Raw genomic sequence first — 27,444 nt, 5'->3', positions numbered from 1 at the left:
CAGGTAGATTGCCTATTTCCTGTTCATTTATTTTGTCTTGTAGGTTATTACCTTGCTCCTTCATGTGTGACATATTTTTTTTCCATATCTTTTTTTTTTTTTTTTATGAGTGGGATTGTGTTCTTGTTTTACTGGTTGTTTGGCCTAAGGCTTCTAACACTGGAGTTTGTTAGCTATTGGGTAGAGCTGGGTCTTGGTGCTGAGATGAGGAACTCTGTGAGACCTCACTCCAATGATTATTCCCTGGGGTCTGAGGCTCTCTGTTAGTCCCATGGTTCAGACTCAGAGCTCCCACCACAGAAGCTTCTGCCTGACCCTGTGCTCACAAATCAAGATCCCACAAGCCATGTGGGGTGGCAAAAAAAAAAATAGAGAGAACAATAACAAAGTAAAAAATAAAATTAGACTAGGAAACTAACAGATATGTTAGAAAGAAGGTAAAAATAAAAATATAGATGAATCAACAACCGGAAGGTACGTCAGTATCACAATAGTAAAAAAGAGGATCAGGGAAAAGGAAAAAAAAAAAAAAAAAAAGGATGGGGGGAAAAGCCTTGACTGTGGAGAGCGGGGCCTAAGCAAGGTGAGGTTTAGGTGATGGGTGGGGCCAATGCCCAGGACCCACAGGGATGAAAAAGGCCCTGGGGGCTGTGGGAGGTGGGGCTTAGGCTCAAGGAACGGAAGGGGCCCAGGCTTGTCCCCCACCCCTGGTCTCAGAGGGCAGGGGACCTCACCTGGGAACCCAGCAGGCTTCCTGGGCTTGAGTGGGTGGAGCAAACACCCTCCTCTCCTCTCCTGCTCCTCCGGTCTGGGGTCTGAGAGGGCCCCTCCCGCCTGCCTCTCCTGATCTCCCCGGCCTCCCTCCTATGCCCCCAGGACCAATGAGGGGAGGGGGGCCTTGGAGGACAGTGAACCAGCCTGGGAGCTCAGCAGGCTCCCTGTGTCTGAGTAGGCGGGGCAATCACCCTCTGCTCCTCTCCCACTCCTTCCACAGGGCCCCTCCCACCTGCCTCTCCTGATCCCCCCGCCTCCTTCCTATGCCCCCAAGGACGCATGCAACCTGGAAGCGGCTTTGGAGGGCAGGGGATCAGCCTGGGAGCTCAGCAGGCTCCCTGGGCCTGAGTGGGTGGGGCAGTCACCCTCCTCTCCTCTCTCACTCCTCCTGGATGGCCCCTCCCACCTGCCTGTCCTGATCTCCCCAGCCTCAGGGACACTGATCTTGCCTGGCCTCCACTTCTCCTCCCCCCTCGGTCCCCTTACGTTCTACCGGTTCACTGTGGGGTTCCTCCCATCTCCTTGGAGGTTAGAGTCCCCCACCAGTGGCCAGCAGGCACCCTAGCTGTGGGGAGACGCTAACTCCGCATCTTCCCACACCACCATCTTGACTCCTCCCCCATGTGTATTTTTAGCATAGCCTTAAAGTCTAAGCTTTCCATTTAGAGATACTCAAGTATATCTGGGGAAGAAGAGTAATAAGTACACAACCATCACGTATATATAAGAATTGTGTATAATAAACTTCATTCCATTTAAGTGGATGGATACTAGCATATCTTAAGCTGCTGTAAATGATTTTTAGGAGAACGATGAAAAACATGTTTGGAAAACACATCCCAGCGTAAGATATAGAGACTGGAGACGAAGCAGCAAAAGGCAAAGAACTGACATGTTTTGAATGTCTACTATGCACAAAGAACTACAGAGACAAATTTTCATAATGAAAAGAAATACATAAAATAATTTTTTTTTTCAGTCTCCATAGTTTCTTTACAAACTTCTAGCATTCTTTCAAGTCAGGCTTAATTTCTGTCAAGCCTTCAGTTTGTGAGATAAAACCAATCTGCTGCATTGCATTTATAGCCTGAATCTATAGTCCTGTCTATCCATTCCTTTCTCATTCTGTATGTCTATCTATTTGTTTGGAGAATTTATACTAGGAAACCAGGAACTGACTACACCATTTCCTAGGACATAAAATATATTCCCAAACATACACATAAATGTATTGACTCAAAAACAAAGCCATATAGCTAAATGATGAGATTCTAAATATTATAGATTTAGGTTCCCCAAAGTGTCTTAAATGCTTCCAATGTTATTTAATAAGCAAAAGGGTAAATCTACAGTTTAATGATTACACACATAGATTATGACACGCAAAAGGTCATAATTCCTCTATAAACCTTAATCAGGCTCTCCATTTTTTTAAAGAAAAAATTTCCTTCTGTATTGCGGGGAAGGGGAGCCCAGTGAATTAAAATCAGCACTCAGGATTCTCTCGTTAACTCCAGACCATTTGTTCAGCCCCTGGCCTCTGTTAGCCTCTACAAGGGTTTTAGTGGCTCTAAGGGAAGTTTATTCAACTGCTTCTCATCACATCCACCCACGCAGATTTACATGCAAAGAACTCAGGATGTCCAAAAACGTGGACTTTGAAAACAGAGAGGAAGAGAGAAAGGGGGGAAAAGAGCAAGAGAAACATTTTTGAAATGTGTGCTTCTAACCCATTTGTAATAACTGCAGTCTTTACACAGGCCATTTTACTGAAATTATTAGCTGTTAGAAGTTTTGTCGTCATCACTGGAGTATGTTGAGCTCACCAGGACACCTCATGCTTTTCAAAGCAAAAGAGAGAGGCAGGAAATAACTGCTAGTCCATTTTTTTTAAATTTCCTGAAATGTGATGATAAATTAAGGTGACTGTATGTACAAAAGGGGTCCCCAGTGAGAACTGATCTCTTAGAACACTCCTCATAGTGGTGCTTCGGTGTCATCCACCCTGGACGGACTCTTGGAACCATTTGTTTGCATTCCCACTCCCATCTCAGCCTAATCCTAAGTCAACTATTCTATTCTATTCCGGTGTTTTGAAGTGATGAGGTTCTTCATAGTCAGCCTGGGTCTACTTATTCATTGCCCAGAAGGAAAAAAAAAAACACAAAACAAATAAAATTTAAGAGAAAATGAACAAAATTAAAAGAGGCTGGAACAGAATGTTTTACCCTCACAGTGCCTGCTTTGTCCATAGATTTCTTTTGAGAGAAACTGTTAACTCTCCAGTTCCTGCCAAAGGAAGTATTTTATAAGACCTTTATACAAAACTGGTAATGTTCTGACCATGTATGTGGACCCTCTGGTAGGAATCGCTGGGCCAGGGTTGGTCTATGACAGAGAGGAAACCAATCTACAGGTGGACAAGCAATTTGTGAGGTAGCCTAGCCTTAGAGCTTCACTCAACAGCTACCACAATGAACCTCTCCCAGGAATTACAATTGGGAGCTCAGAGTCAGGGAGTCTGGAACCCAAAGCTGGATAGGAAACTGAAGAGAAAAGATATACAGAAGAAGTAGAAATGGAAAGAATAGCTGATTCTTGTTAACTACTAAAAGAGTGCCCAAAAATAATGATAACAATAATAATAATAGGCAAACAATAATAATCATTATTATAATTATTTATTGGAGAAGCAGCACTAGGTCTCTGAATGGTCCTCCATTTGTTAAAATGTTTCTTGGATGCCAGTCCTCCTCTGAGCATGTGCGGGCTTACCTTGCTCTGCAAAGCCTGACCACCACGACTGAAAAATCTATTTTTTTCTCTGTGAATCTGTATTACAGATTACTCCCTGACTTGAGTTAGTTTGAGTGGTTTCTGTTATTTGCAACCAAACAATCTGACTAACACCAGGGGTCAGTAAAGATATTGTAATTTGAATCAGTGAGACTTTGTAGATTTAAAGTGAAGTGAAATAGATGATTAAGAACCTAGTCCACAAAACTATGGGACAACAAAAAACTTTACAATATATTCATGTATCTAAAATTTCAGTTTTCTCTTTTACTTTTGATGATTTATCTAACTGTTCATACTGGAAATCTGAGTGTTGTCCTTCACACTCCTTTCCTCTCACTTTCCACAGTCACCCAAACCTGATGATTCTGCCTTCAAATTATATCTTTAAAAAAAAAACTTATTTATTTAATTTATTTATTTCTGGCTGTGTTGGGTCTTCATTGCTGTGTGTGGGCTTTCCCTGGTTGTGGCGAGTGGGGGCTACTCTTTGTTGCAGTGCGCAGGCTTCTCACTGCAGTGACTTCTCTTGTTGCAGAGCACGGGCTCTAGGTGCTCAGGCTTCAGTAGTTGTGGCTCACAGGCTCAGTAGTTGTGGCTCGCGGGCTCTAGAGCGCAGGCTCAGTAGTTGTGGTGCATGGGTTTAGTTGCTCCGCGGCACGTGGGACCTTCCCGGACCAGGGCTCGAACCCGTGTCCCCTGCACTGGCAGGTGGATTCTTAACCACTGCGCCACCAGGGAAGCCCCTCAAATTATATCTTAAAACCTTCTACCGTATCTCAAATCCTTCACCTTGACACTAGTAACGCTGACTTCAACTATGGAAACTGCCTTCCAGCTGACCACTATGATGTTTCTTACAGAAATTATTTCTTCTCTCCGATACATTCAAATCAGTCATTTGTTTAAAACTCTTCAATGTCATCTTGTTTCTTTTAGGTTAAGGGCAAAATCCCTCAGCATAATCTTCCAGACTCAGCAATCCAGCCCCTGCACAACTACTCCAGTCTTGGACTCCAAATTGCCCTGTTTCTTCTCCCCAGTTATAGACTGTTCTCTTTTCAACCTCCAAGTCTTTTTTCCCAGCCTACCCCTTACTGAAACATTTCCTCCCATCCCACTACCTCCACTCCCACTCCACTCACCTGGTTTAATTCTTAATCTTACTGTCAATTTTAAAGTCCCTGTTTAAAATTCACTTCTTCAGAGAAACTTTTCCTGACACTGCATTATAGATCATGCTCTTCTGTTGCATGATTTCAAGACAACCCATGTTATTCATGCATAGCACTTATTACATTTTTGACTATACAGTCATTTGAGACCCTAAATCATTTTGCCTTGTGGGATCACCTTTCCTTTAATATCTATAAATAGAATTTAGTTCCTGACTTTTAACATTATGTAAAAATTGTTAGATATAATCTCCAAATCTCACATATGTTTGAGATGGTTGAATGTAAAATATCAGCTCTATAATATCAAAATTGACTTTCTGGGGCTTGGGGGACCTTAATAATGCTTTCTTTCATAATGAATAATGTGATTTTATAGATTTTGTGAAATTTTTAAGAATTTTAAAATTTAAATTCTTTGAATTTTTTTCATAATATCATGCATGTAAGAACAGGTCAGGAAGGAGAAAGGGAGCTGGGGAGGATTTCAAATGTTCATAAATTTGGAAGTGTCTCATATTAATTGTCCTTTTCCTATATATGCATAGTAAATATATGTGTGTATAGAAAATGCCACCCTGAGGATAGACGAATCTCACTTCCTCATTAACAAGACTCTAAATAAGAATTGTGAGACAGATCAAAAGATCATTGGAGAGGGACAACCATTCGATGGTACGTAGGGAAAGACAGGCTTTCTGAGTGGCAAACAAAAGCATCATCTAACTAAAAGCACGGAGAGGCATATAGTTCTGAAAGGCACTGATGCCCAGCACAAGCAAAGTTTAAGTACTCAAATAGAAGGTGCCATCCTCCGTATAATCAACTCCAAATGAAAGTTATTGATAGGTTCATGAGAGCATCTCCTTGGAGAGACATGCCTTTTCAAATGCAGCTGAACCAAGTCTAGCACAGTAGTTGACTACCAGTTTGGGAGACAAATGATATATACATTAAGGCAGAAAAAAAGGAGTTTAAATATTTAACAAAAATTGATTATACTTGGATATGAAGCAACGGTGTCTGAAAGACTGTTACTATAACTGGGCTCTGATTTGGAAAAGTGAACTCCATGTTTCGATAGTAAGATCCTTTTCCATTCCAGTGTATAGTGTGCTCTAGAATTTCTAACTAGCTGATTTTCCTCCTGAGTATTTCCCAGCATCTCACCATGCTGTTTGCTGGATGTCTCTCTCGCTCCATCTCCTTTTCTCTCTTGGATCCCTGAACAGCTCTTTTCCAATTTGCCTCAGAAAATTCAAAACTTTCCCAACTTTAATCCGTTAAGCAATTTATTTCTAACTTTTGGCCGACCTAGTTTATCTCAGCCACATCCTATGGACACTCTTTGACAGCCATCAAGACAATTTCCTAAATAAGACCACTTATCTCCCAAAAAGTAACAAGCTTTCTATCAACATTTATCTTTTTGTCACTATACTTATATGGTTCTTCGCTTCTTTTTTTTTAAAATTAATTTATTTTTGGCTGCACTGGGTCTTGGTTGTTGCGCACGGGCTTTCTCTAGTTGCGGTGAGTGGGGGCTACTCTTCGTTGCGGTGCGCGGGCTTCTCATTGCGGTGGCTTCTCTCGTTACGGAGCATGGGCTTCAGTAGTTGTTGCATGTGGGCTCAGTAGTTGTGACTCGCGGGCTCTAGAGTGCAGGCTCAGTAGTTGTGGCGCACGGGCTTAGTTACTCCACGGCATGTGGGGTCTTCCTGGACCAGGGCTCAAACCCGTGTCCCCTGCATTGGCAGGTGGATTCTTAACCACTGCACCACCAGGGAAGCCCGGTTCTTTGCTTTTTAAACCTCTCTTTTCTCCACTAACCTATAAGTTCTGTGAAGGTAAGAGCCATATCTGTTTTCTTCTTTTCTGAATCTCTAGCACTTAGCATGGCAAGAATAAAATAAGAGCCCAATATACATTTCTCTGATGAATAAATAAATGTGTTGGTAGTTCTTCTTGGCCCAGATTGAAAAGTATTGATGACACCTTCCTGAGGAACTCCCTCAAACATATTTTATGTATGAGTACCAGTCTGGAATGACAATGTTCCTTTTGATCGTAGAATATATGGGGATGATGCTTAGGGCTACACTGAGAACGGGAACGTGGCTGGTCTGCAGACCTGGATCTGGCTCCTTGAAGTCTCCTGTAGCCTCATCCACTGCCTGCATCCAGGGACAGAGTCAAAGGCAGCAGAATGATAGTAGGAAAGCTAGATAAGCCAAGAAGAAGCTCACACTGAAGTAGGAGAGGTCCACAGAGATGTAATAAGCACTCCCAGATAATGATATGCACAGTTGTCCTTCGTCGTAACTACATGTCAGGATTGCCAGACATCTCACAGCACTCCTTCACTGGTCAGTTTATCAACTAACACAACACACTGCTGCAAATGTGGAAGTTCAGTAGCATCATCTCCATTTTACATATAAAGAAACAAGGCCTGGAGTTAAGAAACTTAACAAATACCTAGCTGATAACTAGGGGAACAGGAATCTGAGCTCTGGTGGGTCTGACCTTTTTCCTTCCCCTCCATGCTCTTGATTATATTTCCACCATGGTCAGAAATATGGAGAGGAAAAAAATCAATGCTTAAAAATGAAGATGCTGATTTTTTTTAAAAACAGCATATGTTTGAACTAGAGAAATATCACCAAGTATTTCCCTTAAACTAGTCTAAGTAGCTTTACTGTAAAGAGGTTTCTGATCCAAAAGTTAGTCCACAATCAAACAAATGGAGAAAACTGTTGGCTAAACTGTCATGTATTCTTGTTGCTTATTGTGATGTTTTGCAAACTAGAACTGCAGCTCCCCTGAGAAGGTTTCTCACCAAGTTATCTTCTTAACACTGAAGATATTATGGGTTTAAAATGAAGTATGCATTGTTTCTTAAATTAGAAAACCAAAAATGCTGAAAGGATTTATTTAAATTTTGGTCTAAACACACAAAATGAAATAGAAGGTTGAAACTATTCTGTAACTAATTTTAAAATAAATATTAACTTATATATAACCTTTCCTCAATTATTTAAATATTTAGATAAAAGTGGTTTGTTTTTACTATACTAGAGATTTTCCCAGGTGCCCATTTAATCAGTGGAAATGAGGATGCTTTTAAAAAGTAAACCGTCTTAATAAACATGCTTTTAAATAAGAACAAGTGATTAAAGTGTAACATGTTTTGTGGCTGGTATATTATTGTATCTATTTGCATCCAGAACTGTCACATAAATTTCTTCCATATTAAGAAATGATCTCTCGTGTGTATAGTTGTGGTTTGTTTTCAATTCTGTCCAAGTTTTGTAAACATGTCATTTACCTTGCTTCAAATGTCACTGGTATAATGATAGAAAATGTCTAATATTGGCAATTATAGCTTTAGGCTCAAACAGGAATAACACATTACTTCCAACAAGCCCGATCCTTGTATTCCATTTCACGTGGGCAGTATTTCCTCTCTTCTGTTTTCCCTGGACACTTGCCTGCTTTCACAGTACCATGCACCACACATCCTGTTTATTAGTTTAAAGGAGTTTAACAAGAGGATTTATTTTATGTTTTTCTCTGTCCACCAAAGTCAATTTACTACTCATAAAAAGCGCCTGTTCACTCTGTGTCTCATATGACTCCGTCTGTAACGTTGCAGATGATGTTCAGTCACCTTACTTACTATCATCTATGCTGATTTTCCTTTCATGATTATTGCCCAGTGGCAATGTAATTGTCAATTTGATTCAGAACTTAAAAAATTGTTCTATCCACTTTTTGAGAATTCAAAATATTTTTCTTTTGTACATTTTGTTCATCATGCTCCTCAAAAGAACCCAATTGTATCCAATTCTACTGCAATATATTAATTTGTCTCCACTACAGGGACCCCTACTTTAGATTTATGACTTTTAGCAAAGTGGAGGGAACATATCTTACTTTAACATAATTTAACATAGTCCCTAGCACGACTGCTTGAACAAACTAAATACCATTACACTGATGTTCTATTTACAGAAAAGGTCTTATTATTTAGCATTTATGTAAACTACTTGCTTAGTTCCCTTAGAGACCCACAATTCAAACTAAATATACGCCCTATCATTTCCCCTGATGTGACCGCTAATGAGTCTCTCTTAGATGGTCCCAACATGCCTTGGTGTAAAGAGCACAGAACTAGAAGTGCCAGCCCTTGTGACATTGTACATGGCTAATGCACTTCCCTGGAGCATGGTTATATTTTTTTTTCTTTCTTAGAGCCCGTCACACTCTCTGAACAGTGGTATGCAGAGACATATTGGGAACACTGTTAAATTCTTCATCCAGTGTCTTTATCCTTTCAAATGTGTCACAACAATAATTCCTGGCCCAAGGCCATGTCCCCAAGAAGCAAATAATCTCTCTTACTCAAAATATAAAAGTCTTGTCTTCAGATTCTTCATCTTCCCCACTTCATACTAGAAGAATAGCTTCATTTGGCTCACCGCATGGAATGTTGTTTTCCTGGCTCCAAATATTATGAATGCTAAATTCAATTACATAATGAACCATATGATGTGGATACTGCTGGGGCACTATGTGGGTCAGTGGGACTAAGCACAAATTAAATAATCAAAACCACAGTTAGTGTGGAATGCTCATTTGGGCTTGCTAGGGAGGCAGGGATGGGGGCTCGGATACTATTAGAGTGAATCATGGTGACTCTATTCTGATCCTATAAATACACTCTTGTATAGTGCAAGGAAGAATGATATACTCAGTTTACCTTGGATGCAAAGGACACAGAGGGAAGCAAGGAAACAGGAAATCATTAGCAGACACTCCCACACCAAACCTCCTTATAGACTACTGGCCTCTGGCTCAGGTGCTCATCCCTGGATGAATCAGCTTTTACCATAAAGGCAGGGTTAAAAGTAACTCTTCATGGTGATCACAGATATGAAGGAACATTGTAACACAGAAGTAGCTTGGTATAGTAGCTATATAAATAGAATCAGTCTGTCTAGGTTCACATTCTACATTTAGCAATTACCACCTGTGTAATTTTGGGCAAAATATCTAACCTGTCTAAATGTGAAGTTCCTTTTCTGCACAATGAAAGTAAAATTAATACTACTTCCCTCAAAGTGTTCTTATGAAGATATTCAGATAAGGCACTTAAATAGTTGGCTTTTAGTAAGTAGTCAGATTTAAGTGGTGGTTGTTATTGTTGCTATTCAAATCTTCATGAATAGCCTATTTCTATATGGGTGTAGAAACCATCTCAGTTAGGGTGACCAACCATCCTGGTTCATTGGAGGATAAAAGGGTTCTAGGGCATTGAATTTAGAGTGCTAAATCTGGGAAGTCCTGGGCAAACCAGCATGAGGTGGTCACCCTAACTCAGAAGTAATCATGCTACTACAAAAGTCTCAGGCCTTTTTGTTTTTTTCCAATTAAAGTACTATCTCTATGACTTGTATTCTTTGCACTGTTTAGCAAAAAGGGAGTTGGAAATGTAATTACTAACAAATACCACTAGCTGGGAAGAAGTGGAAACTAAAGTATTCACAGAATAGTCTTAAAAAGTCCATGAAGGCAGAGCCCTTTTTCAATGGAGAGTACTCTTTAAGAAAGAGATAGTGACTGATACTATTTTTTTCTCAACGTATTAAATTTTTTACAGTTGTCCTTTTGTTTCATTGTTAATAGAGTGGTTGCTAAGACAATCCCTTCTAGATGGAAACAGAAATAAGATGTTGATGGGGCTGCTATTACTCTCTGCTACTCAGCCATCTGCAGGGAGAACTATTTCATGATTATCTTTCTCCTATGGGTGCTCATAGGAGTAAAAGAAAAAGAGATATTAGCTGCTCTGGAGTGGAAGGTGGGAGTGAGAAAAGGAAGTGCTGTGAGAGACATTTGTTTAAGGCTGATCTTTGGGGAAATCGGGGTACTTCGTTTTTTGTTTTGTGTCATTTTTCTTCATACTACTATATTTTATGCATTATTAAAGCATTTGTCAGGATTACGACACCTTCAAAAGGTGATTTCATGAAAAGATTTGGACGTACAATGTAAAGAATGTCTTTTTCTGTATTCATCAGAATGAAAGATTTCCTGGCCTCTGTCTCTCCAGTCAGCCACCAGCAGCTGGAAAGGCCCTTGAATACCCTGTATTCATTTTTGATGTCGCCTAAGATATAAACCACAACAGTTACCTCTTCATGGTTTGAGAACAGAACTCACTTACGAAGCTAGAAAGAGATTGAGTTCCTTCTCGCAGATGGTCAAATGCCATTTTTCATGCCTAAACAACTCTACTTCCTTTATCAGTATGTCAGATACTGATGTGTTGATGAAACTGAAAATAACTCTTGTACAATGGATTATTTTTCTTGATGGGTATGTGACAGTTTCATTTAAAAATATTTAGCAAGTAATTATAGTAACAATTATAATTATATACTGACCATGTAGCAGACACTAGGCTAATTACTTTTTATGTATTATCTCATTTATTTCTTACATCTATGTATTTATTCTTACATCTTTTTCCAGAGAGATGAGGAAATTTAGGCTCATATAGGAAAAGCAATTTGCCCAGGTCTCACTATATAGCAGAATCTGTCTTTGAACTCAAATTTGACTGTCTCTAATACCATAATCTTACCCACACATTACATTTTCTTGCTACTTAAAAGCATCTGTACTAGATACAATCAGACACACACATGAATAAAAAACATAGTGTCCTCTATAAGAGTAAAATCTTTTAGTAAGGCAAAACACAGATTCAGGAAAAAAACTTGACTTTGGACAAAGAGTTTAATTTTACTGAGACTGTAGTACCCTCACAAATGAGAATACTAATTTCCAAGGCACAAGTTTGTTGTTAGGATGTAATGAGAATGCATGTAAATTAAAAGAGATGTTCAATGCCTGTACCAGAGCTATTTGTGTCTCCCCTGTCCCACCACATGGTCAATTCATGCAGGTATAGACCTCCTTCCTGTCTCCCCTGTAGATTCCCAGGGCTCTTCAGCTTTCTGGCTGTGCTGAGGAACACCCTCTGGAAAAAAGATCTTATGGAAATTGGACAATGGCAGAGTAAAGACTTTAGGTACTCAGTGGATCTCCACTCCCAGAAGAAAAAGGAGACATAGGAGTGGTAAAATGGTGAGGTTGTTGATCCAGAAGGATCTCACTCACATGAAGACAGGGTAGGAGTTGACTGCAGACCACTTCGATCCTGAACTTTTCTGTGGTGCTCCTGTCCTCCATCTTGGCTCACTCTCCTCACCCCTTGGGCAAGGACCCTGACTTTAAGACCCTGTTCCCAGTTACGTGCTTCCCAGCACACAGATTACTTTCTCTCTGGTTACTACCTCCAACTTTCCCTACACAATCCCTTTTACTCTCTACTTCACCTCTCTCTTTTCTTTTCCTCTCATATAATTGCCTTCAATGGTCTATCAGAATGGCCTTAATAACTCCTTAAAATATGGACTCAAATTGTGAATATCAGAAAAATAGTTCCCTTTTTCTCATATCCTACCATACTTTCCAATGCCCTTTCCACTTACCCCATTCTTCTCCATTTATCCATCAAGTAAAACCCAAATGTCACATGTCTGAAAATTTCCCAAGTCTACCAAAGCAGAAAAAAAAAAATCTCTTCTTCCACTGGGATCTAAAAGCCTTTTAAGTAAAATTTCATCACAGTACTTATCATTTCTTAGTATAATTATTTGCTTATATGTCTTGGTCTTTAGGAGAATGTAAGTTCCCTAAAAAATTAACCATGCCACAGTTAACTATGTGTTGGCAGGGTCTGCCAGGGGAAAAGCTAGGGACTATCCTTTTTCATTGCTGTCTCTTTGTTCCTATACTGATTGGTCTTAGAATAAGAGCAGAAATGCAAATAGGAAATTTAAGAGTCTCAAATGAAAATTTTGTCTAGAGGTGTCTAGAAAATAAAAATCAGCAGTAAGAGAATAATTAGGTAAATAAATTTTGATATACCCATTCTATGAAATACTATAATATGGAGCTACACATACATATATACATATACAATTTATATGTATATATACATATACATATAAATTGATGTCAAAAGTTACCTTATGTATTATTAAGTAGAAAAAGCAGTCACAGAATATCTTTTGATCATGATATAAATTATGTAAATTATGTAATTTTAAAAATCCAGGGGCTTCCCTGGTGGCGCAGTGGTTAAGAATCCACCTGCCAATGCAGGGGACACGGGTTCGAGCCCTGGTATGGGAAGATCCCACATGCCGCAGAGCAACTAAGCCCATGCGCCACAACTACTGAGCCTGCGCTCTAGAGCCCACGAGCCATAACTACTGAGCCCGTGTGCTGCAACTACTGATGTCCGCGTGCCTAGAGCCTGTGCTCTGCAACAAGAGAAGCCACCACAGTGAGAAGCCCGCGCACTGCAATGAAGAGTAGCCCCCACTCACCACAACTAGAGAAAGCCTGTGCACAGCAACGAAGACCCAACACAGCCAAAAATAAAATAAATTAATTAAAAAAAAAAAATCCAGGTAGGTGCAAGAAGGGGGAATAAAATAAATCTGAACAACTCTCTATGCATGTAAGTTAGTTATGTTATAAAAAGATTTTTGAGGCACACAATATGTAAAGATGTAATTTTGTGACACCAACAACTAAAAGAGGTGGGGTGGAGCTGTAAAGGAGCAGGGTTTTTGTATGTTATTGAAGTTAAGCTTAAATATATTCAAATTATAGTGCTATAACTTTAGAATGTTAAATGTAGTCCCCATAGGAACCACAAAGAAAATAGCTATAGAATATACACAAAAGGAAATGAGAAAGGAATTTGAATGTTTTGCTACATAAAATCAAATCAACTAAACATATAAGAAGATAGCAATGCAGGAAATGAGGAACAAAAAACTACAAGATGTATGAAAAGTAAATAGCAAAATGACAGAAGTAAGTCCCTCCTTATCAGTTATTACTTTAAATGTAAATGGATTAAACTGTCTAATCAAAACACAGAGATTGGCAGAATGGGAAAAAAACAAACAAACATGATCCAACTATATACCCTCTTCAAGAGACTCATCTTAGTTCCAAAGATACAAATAGGTTGAAAGTGAACGTATAGAAAAAGATATTGCATGCAAATAATAACCAAAAGAGAGTAGGGTTGGTTAAACTAATACCAGTCAAAATAAACTTTGAAACAAAAAAGTTTACAAGAGATAAAGAAGGGCATTATATATTTTAAAAGTTTCAATACAGCAAGAAGATATATCATATGCAAACATTTATCAATACTATAACAGATCACCAAAATGTAAGAAAAAAAATTGACATAAATGAAGGGAGAAATAGACAGTTCTACAATAAGAGTTGGAGACTTCAATACACCACTCTCAACAGTAGAACAACCAGACAAAAGGTAAGTAAGGAAAAAGAGGACCTGAACAACACAATAAACCACATAGATCTAACAGAAACATACAGAACACTTTATCCAACAACAACAACAGAAAATGCATTCTTCTCAAGTGCACATGGGATATTTTCCAGGATAAACCATTGAGGCCACAAATTAAGTCTCAATAGATTCTAAAGGTAGATATCATACAAAGAATCTTCTCAGACCATGGAGGATGAAGTTAGTAGTCAATAACAAAAGGAAAACTGGAAAATTCATAAAACTGTAGAAATTAAACAACACACTATAAAACAATCAATAGATCAAAGAAGGAACCATAAGGGAAATTAGAAAATACTTAGAGTTAAATGAAAACAATAACTCAACACACCAAAACTTAGGGAATGCAGTCAAAGTGATGCTAAGGGAAATTTATAACTATAAATGCTTATGTTGAAAAACGAAAAAGATTTTGAATCAAAAACCTAACTTTACAACCTAAGGAACTAGAAGAAGAAGAAAAACTAAACCCCAGACTAGCAGGGGAAAGGAAATAAAGATTAGAGCAGAGATAAATGAAACAAAGAATAGAAAAACAATAGCAAAAAGAAATGAAACCAAAACTGGATTCTTTGAAAAGATCAACAAAATTGAGAAAATTTAGTTAGATGGACTAAGAGAAAAGAGAAGATTCAAAATATTAAAATCAGAAATGAAAGTCAGGACATTATTATTAATTCTATGAAAATAAAAAGGATTATGAGAGTGCTATAAACAATTGTATACCAATAAATTGGATCAATTAGATTACATAGACAAATTCCTAGAAACACAAAACCTTCTAAGACTAAATCACAAAGAAATAGAAAATCTAAATAGATCTATAACTAGTAAGGAGACTGAATCTGTAATAAAAGCCTCCCAACAACAACAACAAAAAAGCCATAAACAACAAAAAGCCCTGGACCTGATGGCTTCACTGGTGAATTCTACCAAACATCTAAACAAGAACCAATCCTCAAATTTTCCCAAAAAGTGAAGAGGAGGGAACACTTCCTAACTCATTCTTTGAAGCTAGGATTTCTCTGATACCAAAGACAGACAAAGACACTACAAGAAAAGAAGGCTACAGACTAATATCCCTAATAAACATTGATGCAAAAATCCTCAACAAAATACTAGCAAACTGAATTTAACAGCATATTAAAAGGATTAGTCATCATGATCAAGTGAGATTCATATGTAGAATGCAAGGACGGTTCAACATACAAAATTAGGTCAATGTAATACACCACATCGATACTGCAGAATGAAAGAAAAAAGCCACAAAATCATCTCAATCTATGTAGAAAAACATCTGGCAAAATTCAATATTCCTTATGATAAAAATACCTAACAAACTAGGAATAGAGGTAAATTATCTCAACATAATAAAAGCCATACATGAAAAACCCACAGTAAATATCATGCTCAATGGTGAAAGACTGAAAGGTTTTCTTCTAAGATTAGGAACAAGGCGAGGATGCCCATTCTTGCCATTTCTTTTCAACATAGTACTAGAAGTTCTAGCCAGAATAATTAGACAAGAATAAGAAATAAAATGCATCCAAATTGCAAAGGAAGAAGTAAAATCATTTCTGTCTGCAGGTGATATGATCTTATACGTAGAAAATTCCTTAAAGAAATTGTTGAAACAATCAATGAATTCAGCAAAGTAGCAGATCCAAAGTTGACACACAAAAATCAGTTGCATTTCTATACACTATCAATGAACAATCTAAAAAGGAAATTAAGAAATCAACTCTATTTACAACAGCATCAAAAAGAATAAAATACTTAGGAATTAACTTAGCCAAGGAGGTGAAATATCTGTACAATGAAAACTACAAAGCATTGCTGAATGAATTATAAAGAAAATATAAATAAATGGAAACACATCCCATATTCATGGATTGGAAGACTTAAAATTGTTAAGATGTCAATACTACTCAAAGTGATCTACAGATTCAATGCAATCCCTACCAAAATCCCAGTGCAGTTTTTTTTTGCAGAAATAGAAAAACCCATTCTACAATTCATATGGAATCTCAAGGGACCCTGAATAGCTAAAACAATCTTGAAAAAGGAAAACAAAACTGGAGGGCTGACACTTCCTTATTTCAAAACTTACTATAAAGCTGTAGCAATCAAAGCAGTGTGGTACTGGCATAAAGACAGATCTATAGACCAATGGAATAAAATAGACAGCCCAGAAATAAACCTTCACATTTATGATTAAATAATTTTTAACAAGGGTGCCAAGTCCATTCAATGGTAAAAAGACAGTGTTTTCAACAAATGCTGCCGGGAACACTGGATATCCACATGCAAAAAAATGAAACTGATCCCTTACTTAACACCACATACAAAAATTAACTCAAAACAGATAAAAGGCCTAAATGTAAAACCTAAAGATGTAAAACTCTTAAATCTTAATGCAAAATCTTTATGACATTGGATTTGGAAATGATTTCTTGCATATGACACCAAGGGCACAGGCAACAAAAGAAAAAATATATAAACTGGACTTCATGAAAATTTTAAAATTTTGTGTATCAAAAGACACTAGCAACAGAGTAAAAAGGCAACCCCCAGAATAGGAGAAAATATTTGCAAATCCAATATCTGATAAAGGATTAATATCTAGAATATGTTCTCTATGACCCCAAAATTCAACAACAATAAAACAAACGACCTTATTAAAAATGGGCAAAGGATTTACATAGACATTTCTCCAAAAAAGATATACAAATGGCCAATAAGTACATTGAAAAGTTGCTTAACATCACTAATCATTAGGGAAATTCAAATCAAAACCATAACACCACCACCCATCAGAAGGGCTGCTATACAAAAAAAAGAAAAAGAAAAGAAAGAAAGAAAGAAAGAAAAAAGAAAGAAAACAGAAAAAATAAGTGTTGGTGAGAACATGGAGAAATTGGAAACCTCATGCACTGTTGGTGGGAATATAAAATGGTACAGACACTGTGGGAAACAGTATGGCAGTTCCTAAAAGAATTAAATGTAGAATTATTATATGAGCCATCAATTTCACTTCTGGATGTGTACACAAAAGAATTGAAAGCAGGACCTTGAAGAGATATCTGTATCTCTAGTTTTCATAGCAGCATTATTCAAAAAGAGCTAAAATGAGGAAGTGATGCAAATGTCCATCAATGGATGAATGGATAAGCAAATGTGGAATATACAAACAATAACATTCAGCCTTAAAAAGGAAGGAAATTCTGACACATGCTACAACATGGATGAATCTTGAAGACATTGTGCTAAGTGAAATAAGCCCATCACAAAAAGGTAAATACTGTATGATTCCATTTATACAGGGTACTTAACAGTTGTCAAAAATCACAGAGACAGAAAGTGGAATGGTGGTGCCCATGGGGTAGAGGAAGAGGGGAATGGGGAGTCATTGTTTAATGGGTATAGAGTTGCAGTTTTACCAGATGAAAAGAGTCCTGGTGATGGATGGTGGTGATGGTAGCACATTACTATGTATTTAATGCCACTGAATTGTATACTTGAAAATGGTTAAGATGGTAAATTTTATGTATTTGTATTTTATCATATTAGAAAACAAGAATTTGAAAATTTAAGATCGACCTTTCCCAATCTGTCACAAATACTTTCTCATACGTCCTTCCATATCTGTGCAGTAAATACAAGCAAATGATGATAGTTTCCCATTTCATAAATGAGTCAAGCAAATTACATTCTTAACAGTCATCTCTGTAGGTTGGTATCCCATGTGTATCACCAGAAATTAAAATTTGAAACTCTGAATGTCATGTTCATATCAGCCATGGCCCCCGGAATTTCATGTATTCATCCATGTATTTGTCAAATATTTTTTGAATGCCTAGTATATGCCAAGCATACACTGAAAGGACAGCAGTGAACAATACACAGCACTACTTTCAAAGACCACTTCCCAGTGGGGAAGAGAGGTATCAAGTCTTTAAAAATAAACAAATATATAAAATTAGGTGGTGCTATTGAGAAAAAATATTCCAAGACAAAGAAATATAAAGTAGCTGAGAGTACTATTTGAGATAGAATGGTTGAAGATGACTTCTCTGGTATTTAGAGTGGTATAAAATATATTGGGGGAGGGGTGCCATATGACTAAGAAAAACATTCCAAGTGGAAGAAATAGCAGTAAAATTCCAGAAACAAGAACATGATAATTATGCTCAAAGAACAGCTAAGAATTTCATGTGATTGATGTTGAAGGGGAGGAGTGGGAGATGACATCAGAAAGGCAGTAGGAGGCTGGTTCCTATGATGGAAAGTGCTATTGTGATGTCTAGGTTAAGGTGTGTGGTCACAAGTATAGAAGAGGCACAAAACAAGGTTGTCTGTTTTTCTTCCACCATATTCCCCAATGAGTTTTTCCCAGCAGATAGATGGACCCACAGAGTAGACTGTTGAGGTTATATGCAAAGAGTACAATATAAAATTGGGTTAAGGGTAAAAATGAGGACGTAATGGAGGTGGTCAACAGTGAAACGTTAAGATCAGTGGATTGGAAATCCTGGTGAAGTTGAAGTATTGTGGGATTTGTTTTTAACTAGGAAATATAGGAGATGGTTGTCAAGGAACAAAACGTTTACTATTGAGTTTTGGAGGGGGGTACTATTATTTACAATAGCAACTTCTAGGATATGATTGAGGAAAGTCCAGACTTAGGAGTAGGGTTTGTAGTTTGATTTAAGGATCCTGAGGGTAATCTCAGGGATGTGAGAAGTGCATATTTATGGCTTAGGAAAATCAAAGGGATTTGAGATGAAAAAAAACCCCAGCAATCACAAAGTGGTAGTCTGAAGGATTGAGTTGTAGAATGAGGGCCATGTAGCCCAGGATCTGGCAGGGCCACCACAGATTGGGTCAAAATCACTATCAGATCTCTTCCATGGGAAGATTTTTTCACTTGTAACACCTGAACACTAGGCAGAGGAGAAAAGCATGATTTGCTGTGGCTAATGGTTGTCTCTGTAAGTAGAGAAACTGTTATAGTTTCAAAATGGGAACAGCACAAAATACACAAAGATACTGATCACCTAAAAGGGAAGAAGAGAGGTAGCACACTCAGGGTGCTAGAAAGAACTTGAAAATTGACTGTTCAAGGCAAATCTGGCAGCCATCAACAATGTCAGCGACCTTCCCCATGTTGCAAAGACGTGCTTCTGGTTGGTGCTCCACACATGGTTGTTAGAGCTTTCAATTGGAGGTGTTTTTTTTGTTTTTTTTTGTTTTTTCTGTAACCCTTTTCAGCAGTGGTGATCCAATACTGACTAATTAGACAACATAAAAATAATAGTTGATGTATCAGGCATCAAGCGCTAGACTAAAAACTTAATATTCACTATGTTTTTTTTAATGGTAGCCAAAAGAGGTAGAGAGTACGTCACTTCCCATTGTATAGACAGGGAAGCTGAGATTGAAGGATATTATGTACTTTGCCCTGTTCGTGTAACTATTCAGAGGCGGAATTTGAACACGAATTATAATATGCTTGACTCCAAAACCTGTGCTCTAAACCGCTATTCTTTACTGCTAAACTCTTCATAAAATAAGGTAAAGGCAATTAAGAGTACAAACGATCATAAAGCAAGAACTGGAGTATTCATTAAGCAAAATTTGCACATCCTTTGTGCTCGATAATAAAGACAAGGTATCAAGTAGATAAGATGGTCCCTAGGAAATTACAAGGCAATTTGGTCTAAAATAACTCTTCAAAATTTTAACAGTATTTCAAAAAATCAAAATGAACATTCTAAGAGGATTATCTTATAAGGCAATTTTGGCTGGCAATGTAGGCATTGCTCTCAGTTCTCCTCAGATATCGGGAACATGTATTCCATCAACAACAGCTACACAGGATATATGGCAAAAAGATCTGGACAATTCATTAAATGCAAAGCTTTGGCAGCACATATGGGGAAGCGTTTTTAAAGCGGTTTGGGAAATAAGACTGCAACAAATTCAGCTTAATATTCTTCCCAGAACCTGCAGGTCCCTATCCAGATAGGGTTATAGACAGACACTTCATTTTGGAAACGCTGAAAATGCAGAGCTGTTATTCTTTGTTACCTCAGTTTGGTTCTGACCTTCACTTAAGCCAGTAAGTCTAATTCCTTTTTATCATCTTTGGGTGAGTAATTCTAGAACATAGCACATTATCAATAAAACAATAATACATACTTTAGGCTTTGCAACCAATATTTTGAACAGGGAATAAACAATGCCCAAGCTGAGGCCATTAAGAAAGCTGCCAGGACAGAATTACTGACTGAAGGGGTATTAGGTGGAGTTAAAATCACTGTTTTTATAAGGCAGAGTCTGGACTCCTCACTAGTTTTTGACCAATATCATTTGCCAAAGAATCAACTTTACTTCATGTTTTGCCTCCAAATTTTACTTCATGTTATATGGCAGATTTTTATTATGTAAATTATACAAGCTACTCTACGTTTGCCAGGAGCTCTTTGTCACCCTCTTTACAGAAGAGCCAGCTTAATGTTGGTCAAATTTTAACAGGGGAAAAATGAGAGAGAAAAACATTGCTATCTCTCAGGTCACTGGGGTAAGGAGAATTTGGGGACAACAGAAGACTGGCTGGACCTAACACTAGCAGGCAGACCAGCTCTGCTGAGTACTGAACTCGTTAACTCCTCTCACTTTGGCCCTCTGACCCAGCCTGGCTCAAAGGAGTTCCAGCAAAATCTAAGGAACGTCAGGTGATGCCTCCTTTAGTCAGGGACCAGCAGGAGCTCTGGCCACAAGCCACACCAGCCTACTTTGGCACGGCGAAGGGTCTGATCACGGGACTCAACATCACTCGCCAAGTTCTTGGAAGGGAGAGACGTTTCTCCTGGCTGGCACGCCTGGGGAAGCCATTTGCCCTGCTGCCCTTCTAGATAGAATTGGAGGCTACCCGGGCTCTAGTCTCACGGGAATTGCAGTAAGAAACCGCCACTGGTGCTGTCCTGCGAGCTATGTGCGTGCAGAGGGCTGCACGTCCCTGCCATTACGTGGTAATATTCCATCGGCTGCCTGGGCAGGAGTCTGTCCCTGTGTGTCATACACCATCGGGAACCATGAAGAAGAGATGGGTCGGAACGTGAAGGAGGCACCGCGGGCATGGGATCTTAGAAAAGAAACTTCAAAACCACCACCATGACAACACAGTTATTGAGTTCTTAGCTTGGGCCAAGCTTTGTGCTAAGTGCTTTGTATCAATTACTTAACTGAAGCCTCCTAATAACCCTGAAAGGTAGGTATTATGAGCCCCATTTGACAGCCCCATCAGTCACGTGTTAAAGTTAGCAAGCTTTTGAAAAACAGCTTGACTCAAATCTGGCTGATTTCTCCTCTGTTAACCAAAATTCTATTTGCTGCAGTTCTGCTCAGACATCTCAGGTTTTCCAGGAGCACAGCCTCTGCGTAAGCCAGCTGGCCCCAGAGGCAGCCAACATTCTTTGGGCTGCACACCCGTGATGGGAAGCTGGAGTCCAGCCCTCCGCACAGCTGGCTTATAAGCAAGGCTCTATTTCCCCCCACTGTCCCGGAACTCCTTCTGTCTGCAGGTTTATGATGCTCAGGCCTTTTGTTAAATCCGGCTGGATTGTAAAGGAGAAGAGTACTTTGCACTTCTACCAGGCCAGTTATCTAAAAGTTTTAAAGACTTTACAAAGTACATCAGCAAACCACCATTTCCCCCTAGTAGAGGTATTTAAACCATTTTGGAACTATCAATAAGTAATCGGCAGATTTGGTCACTTGTCTGAGGGTTTTCACAATCACTTCATTAATTAACAAAATGAAGCGCTGATGGCCTTTACTGAGGGGGTTGATGGCAGAACCATTCATTTCTAGACATCATACAAGCTTTAACAAAGCAATGTTTCTTTTGTTTACCATGTCAAAATCTAGTGCTTTTACGTGGTATGATGCAAACTATATCTACTTTTCATGCTGATTAAATAACTTGTACTGGGAACAGGGAAGACAGCAATAGTTGTAGCCTAATGCCTGCAACCTGGAAAGTTTCCTCCCATTATTAGCTTTGAATGAAAATGAACATACTAGTCTCATTTTAGATGCACGTGGGTCAGGGGTCTCTACGAAAAAGCTTGATATTCACCGTCAACTCCCAGAGTGTTAGGAAACCGACCCTGAAGCTGAACTGCCTGGGTTTACATCTCAACTCTATGTCTTACCACCTTTGTGTCTTGGACAAGTTACTCAACCTCTCTATACCTCAGTTTCCCAATTCATAAATAGGGGCAATGAAACAGTTCCTACTTCATAGGTTTGTTGGCAAGGATCAAATGACTTAATGTATCAAAATTGCTTAGATACATTGCTTGTAACTGGCATACAGCAAGCTCTATGTAAGTGTTGGCTACTATTATAATAATGAATTTTAATGTCATAAATCTGTACATGAAGTAAACCATACGGTAGCTTTAGTACTGTTCATTCCCTTTCCACATGATTCCAAGAAAGCATTTTATTTCCATGTGGATATTCTCATGTACAACTGAACCAAGGAGAAAAATCACTTACCCAAGTGAACAAATGCATACTCTTGTGTTATTTGTATAGATTATCTTTTCAAAAGCAGGATGTGAATTTACATTCTGGAGAAAATGTTGTGATCCATCGTAGTTTAATATCCAATTTAAATGAACTTATTAATATTCATTTGTTTACCTCTTTCTTAGCTTGATAAATCTATGTCTCATTTCCCATATATCTTTTTCCTTTTAAGATACCTTTCTCGATTTTCCAGACATCTCTTCCCTATGTTTTAACAGTTTGTTTTAAACCAGATTTTTTTTTCTTTGCTTCTCTTCTCAAAGCTCACCACTTTATATTACCATTAACATGCGTTTTTTCTTGATTCATCACAACCTCATATTCAATAATCTTTCTCCTTTTTCAAAATTCAATTCCCATTTCAGGCTTCACAATCCTACTTCCTTTCCTTTTCCCTCCTCATATTGTCTGGCTCCTTTCCACTGGATTTCAGTCATACTTTGTTTCTCTACTAGGAACTTTGTCCCTTGAGAACTCTGACATAAATCTCTAAAACTTTAATTTCTATTAGCGATCATTATACACATTCCCCCTTTCCATAAGCCCCTGAAAAAAAAAAAAAAAAGCCTTCATCTTGGCCTCTATTGGTTGTGTAACACTCTGAAACCATCTTAGGGAAAATTGACATTTTAAGGACAATTCAACCAATAGCTAAGCTCCTCCACTTTCCTAAATACAGCATTGGGAATACTCCCATTAGGGCCATATAAATCCCAGTCTTTAATGAGGAGTTTCCTTATTCATTTCAAATAGACACAGACAAGTACAGTAAATTCCTGAGTGAAATGGGACTGACAGATAAATAGTACCCAGGAGGATGAACCTAAAAACCTTCTGGCCTCCACATATTCTGGCCAACCTGTACGGCATTTCTGAACAGTTCTAGAGCCATCAATGGGTCAGCACATTTAGCAGAGCAGACTGCCAGAGAGCCAGATGTTGCTGTTGGAAATACATCAGCAACACCTCGAGCACACAGCCATGGGGCTACAGAGGAGAGACTAGATGGCAAATAAATTTTATCCCTTTATTAGTCATTCAAATGACAATCTAGAAAATAGTGTCATGTTGGGCTTTTTTTCTCCTTGGAGAATCTGCATGAGACAAGGGAGATTAGAAAAAAAGAGAGGTTAAATTCTTGATAAAATGAGAAAGAGGCTGAGGCAGAAAGAGACCAACTTCCACTATGCAAAGAACATGCTTTTTGTTCACTCCTAGAATGAAACACATCGTGTTCCATATTTGAGTTCAAAAACGGTACAGAGCCAATGCAGCTCCAGTCTCTACTGGGAACATTTTCCTTGGCATCAGGCTGCACATTTTGGATTAAACACTGTTCTCCTGAACTGACAAAGAACTTAGGTAATGTCTTTTTTGTAAGAACTTTACAAATATATTGGCAATGAAGCTGATCACACTTCAAAAGCTAGTAATCTAGTAATCACAAAAGAATCGACATTATACACAACTGGAAAGGACACCTCTGGGTTAAGGTTTACCCTACCCACTCTTTTAAGGTACTTACATCTGTTGAAATCATTTTCTGGTACTTAGAAATACAAACTAGCATTTTAGAACACTTACTGAAGAAAGATGATGTGTCTGACTCATAGCACAAGATTTGTCTCAAAGGCGGTCTGTGCTGTGAAATTAGGTACTGGGACAGCACAAACCGCAGTGAATTTCCCTTAGGGATGGCAGGGGTCTCTTTCCACTTCCTCACTTGCCACCACACCAGGTCTCTTCTCTCTGGTCATGTGGTGGAATACCTCTCTAGATAATAGGAAGTGTCACTGAAGGGGAATATTGCCCTCAGCACCATCCTTACCACCCTCATGATGATCACACCATCATCACTACCTGCAGCACCCACACTCCATCTGTCTCCACTACCCTCACCACCAGGCCACGGCCACCCTCACCACCACCACCACCATCACCGCTAGGCCACGGCCACCCTCACCCCCAGGCCACGGCCACCCTCACCACCACCACCACCATCACCGCTAGGCCACGGCCACCCTCACCACCACCACCACCATCACCGCTAGGCCACGGCCACCCTCACCACCAGGCCACCGCCACCCTCACCCCCAGGCCACCGCCACCCTCACCACCACCACCACCATCACCGCTAGGCCACGGCCACCCTCACCACCAGGCCACCGCCACCCTCACCCCCAGGCCACCGCCACCCTCACCACCACCACCACCATCACCGCTAGGCCACCGCCACCCTCACCACCACCACCACCAGCATCACCACTGCAGCTTCCACCCTTCCTACCACCATCACCACCAGCAGTTTTCAGGACTTTTTTTTCTCCTTTTCATTTTATTTTGTAGGCACTTCTAATGCCCAGGTCCAATTTTATTTTCTATAACCATCTACCCCAGCCAGAAATGACTATAACTATCTGTATTACCCTTAGCTGCCTTGTGTTAATGTTATGATACTACAAGCTCTTGGATATTTTTTCTTCACATATTTTTTTTCTTTCATCATTCCTTCAGAGCATAATGACTTTCTTACCCATAAGAGATACTCCACAAGAAAGCAATAAAAATGAAATGAATAAAATAGAAAAAAATCACCCTATGTTTCTCTTCCATTCTCTACTCCCTGTTAGAAAACATAAAAGCAATCAAATGGTGACATATTGAGCAATGGGAGGGAAACTAGGGATATGATTATACAAATATTAGGACTTTAGCCAACAAATAACCCTAGACTTGGTTGTATTTATTTATATAACTTCTGGCTCTTTCTCCCATTATTAAATTCTGAGGATCTCTAGCTGAAAAAAGTCTGAAAAATGACATCCACCCTCACTGCTAACAGATGGGACAGTGGGAGTAGTGCAAACTGATAGCAACAAATTCTTGCTCAGGCTTCAGCCACTCACCCTAGCAGAGACTTCCTCAGGGGAAGGACAAAAATAGAATTATAATAGCTCACGTTTACTCATATAGCATGTATCAGAAGACTCTGGGACAAATTAAAAGGTTATTAGGAAAGTTACAGAGTTATTTTTCCCAGGGAACCTATGGCTTTGTTATCTATCTATCTATCTATCTATCTATCTATCTATCTATCTATCTATTTTCATAAAACCTTTTCTTTGCATGCAATATACATGGAAGGGGAAAAAATTGATGATTTCTAAAGTACCTTACTACCCTGCTGCAACTCTAGGATTTTCTATCTTTTGTGGACAGGATCTGTTTTTACAAATCCCTTGAAATATGAATCACAATACTAGGTGCAGAAAAGAAACATTCCTGAAAGTACTTTATCTCAGCCATGGCCTCAAGGCTGCCCTTGCAAGGTTTGTGAAATCTAATGGGATTATGGGGGCAAGACGGAGAGAGACTGTCAGCATCTCTCACATGAGATAATAGCAATAATTCTAAACATGCTTTTGTCCTGTTGCAACAACTGTCATCAGAGAGGCTCACATTTTCCTCGAAGCAGAAGCATCTTTCCAGACGTGAATCACTCTGGAGAGCAGGAGCATAAGGCAGGGAAGGTTTATATGTTATAGCCTGAATAGCTTAATCACTCAGGATGTATAGTTTGATGGTTGCCTGGTTTCAGGGATTAAGGAGAAGGTTATTTGTTCCACTGCCAACTCTTTCCTAATAAACTTCTCCAACTGGGGTTCATCTAATCATTATCTGTTCAAACTGTTAAGATTAATTTCTTAGCCTATGCAATCAGAAAAGAAGTCTTGCGATGTGATTCTTGGTTAATGTTGTGCCAGAAACATCAGGATCTAATGAATGGAGTCCTGGCCTGAAAGCCAAACTGATCTGCTGCCAAGTCCATCCTTGACTTACTCAACTGCTGTTCTTGATGAAATGGGCTCAGCAGTGAGTGTCTTAGATCCTTGAATAAGAATTAAACTGCTCTGACTTGCAATTCCTTATGTCTAAAATGAAGGGATTTCTTACGTTATCTTGAAGCTATAATCTCCCCATAGACCTTCCCTACCAGGGATGGATGGAAGAAACCTGTGAGTTAAACCCTCTTGTCCCAGCCACAGTATAGTGAAGGCATATGACATAACGTTTTTTCATTCAACAAGTATTTATTAAGTTTCTACAATGTGCCTGGCATTGTGCTAAGTACCAGGTACACAGTGGTGATCAAGCACAGATGTATACTTGCCTTGCGAAACCTACTGAATATAATCTAGTGTGGGAGCCATATATTAATAAAATAACCACACAAATAAAGGTATTGTTACAACTTTGATAAATACAAGGAAGAAGGAAAATATGACGCCAGGTGGAATTTGGGTACCTTCCAGCCTCACATATACTCAGACCAAATGCGATAGTGGGGCTGGTTGAGCTGGAAAGGAATGAAAGAAAGAGAAAAGAATGGGAGAAAGAGCTTGCCATCGTTCGTGGAGGGTCTAAGGCAATCAAGCCACAGGCAATGCTGTGCCACTCTTGATGGATATGCAGAGGCACAAAATCTAAATTACAGCATCACAGGAACTACCGAATTCATTTTCATGAATGGTGAGGTATGAAGTGCAGTCTAGTTAGTACACCTGTCAGAAAAGAGGGGACCCACTGTGCCATCATACACCAAGTAACATCACCTAACCACAAAAC

This window comes from Eschrichtius robustus, chromosome 2 (assembly GCF_028021215.1).
Source record: "Eschrichtius robustus isolate mEscRob2 chromosome 2, mEscRob2.pri, whole genome shotgun sequence".
NCBI lineage: Eukaryota > Metazoa > Chordata > Mammalia > Artiodactyla > Eschrichtiidae > Eschrichtius > Eschrichtius robustus.
Note: the sequence above shows the minus strand (reverse complement) of the source record.